Below are 2,872 nucleotides of genomic sequence, written 5' to 3' on the forward strand. Positions count from 1 at the left end.
CAAAAAAAAAAAACCCAACTCATTAGTAAATATCAAAGCCGTAGTAGGAAGGTTGATGTGATGAAAGCAATGAATCAGATGTTCACATAAACAAACTAATGAACATCAGAGCCATTTTTATGACTGTAACAGAATACTTAGTTCAAAGGAATAAATGTCTTCTGTACACTAATTACTCATTTAATATAAAAGTTACTTTTATTTTAYTGTGTTACACAGAAAATAATACTGGTAGTAATATCCATTTGAAAGAAATAGTTTTTTTAAGTCTTTACTTACCCTGTGGGGACTTGCAACACTTTCAGGAAACRTTTTTGGCTCCTGAAGAATTTGAGAAGCATCTGCTTCAATGAAAATATTTCCCTTCTAAAATGCTGAACATTTAGCACTTACTCATAGGCATTTCATAGCTGTAAGAGAGAGTGGATAACAAAAATCACAGTCTGAACTTGGGAAAAATAGTTTGACTTATTGTTCTTGACTACAGAAAATTACAGTGCAAATGTAGGAAAAAAGGTGTATGTTGCAAAATTGGATAATGCCAGAATTTTTTAGGAGTACATCACTATATACCCACTTCAGTAATACACAATATTATGTATGTCACTAAATTCATCTACAATGTCTTTGACAACATAATAGAGGAAATAGAGTCACTTTGATCATTTAGTCTATGGATGATTCAGCCAACCAGCTTCCAAATCTACAAGCAAAACCAGTTGGAATTAATAAATTTTCTAAGAAATGCAATTCCCTTCATTTGGGCATAGTTTCAGGAAATTCAAAGTTAATAAAAAAAAGGGGGGGAGAAAGGAAAAAATAAGTCAAGTAGGTGAGTTTAAAATAAKATTCTTGTTCACTTGACATTTTCAAAAGGAAGTATTTCAACTTAAGTATGTTTTTGTTTCTAAACTGCTTTTAACTTCTGAAGCATACTAGAAATTACCCAACTAGAAGCAAATATACCCACTCCATGTGAAAAAGAACCCCAGTTATAACTGTAACCTTTTTCTTCACTGTGCAACATTTCTGGACTAGCCACTGAACTAAAACATCCATTATTTGAATAGAYCTTCCTTTTGGTTTCTCTAGGGACTATTCTCTGGCAGTGGTATAACTGTGCCCATGTTATCTAAACTAAAATACCAATATAGAGACCAAAGGGATACAGCCATACATGAAACAACCAATTTTTGACTTGTTAAGAAAAATATCTGGATGTTTTTCTGAAGTGTTTATAACATCACAAGATAGAGAGRGTGTGTTCACTTTGTTGTATTCACCCTTCTCATTGTCTCTCAGTTTAGTCTCCTTACAGTGCTGGAATCCGATTTTGCAATGCRAATGGCACAATGACTTTCAAATGTGATGGAAGAATTAAAAAAAGCCCAAAACAATAACAAATAAATATCCCCACAGAATTTCTAGAAGTATGGCTACCAAAAGCTGCTGAAATACCTCTGTATGTGGGTTTATCAGACATTGAATATATGGACACGTTTAGGGAAACTTGGAAATCGAAAAGCTGGAATGAATGTAGAGAAGAGTAGTTTTAAACGTCTGTTTCTAAGGGACCCAAATCATAAATTTTCCATTATGATGACTGCACTGATATCTTAGTGCAATTTAGAAAATTACTGCCTATTTGATTATTTTGAAAGAAGTACTTTTTTATGTTGAATTCATCCTATGAAATACTATTTATCTATATAACAAATGACTGAATGACTCACTACAGAAAATGAGTGGTTCACCACTTCCAGGGGAAAATACAACAGAGTGAAGATTATATTAAAGAAAATGCATTAATACATAAACAATGTGATCTTAAGCTTCTTAAGAAAAGGGTAAAAAAGAGAAAAAACTGCTGCAGCTGGAGAATGGGAATACCAACAGCTCTCTGAGTAATATTACAGCTTCAACCAGGAAAAAGAAGGGCTCTCCTCTCATGCAYAAGAGTTAGAAACCTGAAAAAGGATGAACCACCTCCCAAAGCAGAAACTGAAGCACAGTATTTCTCAGCAATAAATGCATTCAGTAATCTGGGACAGGATTTGTAGAGGYCCCGTTAGTCGCCCATCCAAAGAATAAATCTGGTGAAGAAAAATGTTCATCAAATGTCTTGGTTTTGACTACTGGCCATTGACCCAGGCCCTGTTTGCATGCATACAAAAGTTAGATGTCTGASAAATATTCTACGCTCCACAGCCAGAATGCAAATTCAGTAAAAGTAGGGTAATTAACAAGCTTTTACAAACATGGGTCATGTCAGTTTATTTAGAATATTTGTCTTGTTTTTATTTTTTTTTTTAATAGAATTTTAAATTCAACCATTTAAAACAAATTAAAAAATAAAAKGGGTGCTCCYAAACTTCTCAAGAGCTAAACACCAGGTAATTTCTGGGTATTTTAATGTATAGAATTGGCACTTTTCTAGCTGATCACTTTTAGATGTCTTTGCTGAAGACATGACTGACCAGTATTTATTTCCTAATTGTACTAATCTTCAGAATGAAAGTGCTATTTAGCAGCTTTAAATTCCCTTAAAAATGGTTACAGAAAGCATTTCCATAAAGCTACTTTAATCCTATTCACTCTCATTTCTAGACATTTCCCATGCATGTCTCTGACAGTGTCCTTGCATTCTGTTTCCATTCTTAATAGGTGAAATTATTATAAATCCTGGATGTTTAAACTGATCTGAACCCAGTTGTTAAGGTCAGCAGACAACAGAGGAAATCAATGGAAAATGAATAAAGAACACACGGATTTTGCCTAATTGGCTCATGTTTCTGCAGTATGTGACAGCATGCTGTTGAAAATGCAAAACCCAAACRGTTACAAGTCTACTATTGCAAATGGTTTCTCTTTT

At 33.7% G+C, this 2,872-nt stretch overlaps 1 long non-coding RNA gene across 1 annotated transcript in view; it reads right to left on the minus strand.

Annotated features, from left to right (window-relative positions):
• LOC130577612 (uncharacterized) overlaps window positions 1–2,872 on the minus strand; it is a 41,335-nt gene that overhangs the window by 13,668 nt on the left and 24,795 nt on the right. Inside the window, exon 2 of the long non-coding RNA XR_008965788.1 lies at window positions 280–410. This is a non-coding gene — a long non-coding RNA (uncharacterized LOC130577612). The remainder of the gene's footprint in view (window positions 1–279; window positions 411–2,872) is intronic.

This window comes from Malurus melanocephalus, unplaced genomic scaffold, assembly GCF_030028575.1.
Source record: "Malurus melanocephalus ecotype Western Australia unplaced genomic scaffold, MMel_1.1 scaffold_185, whole genome shotgun sequence".
Lineage (NCBI taxonomy): Eukaryota > Metazoa > Chordata > Aves > Passeriformes > Maluridae > Malurus > Malurus melanocephalus.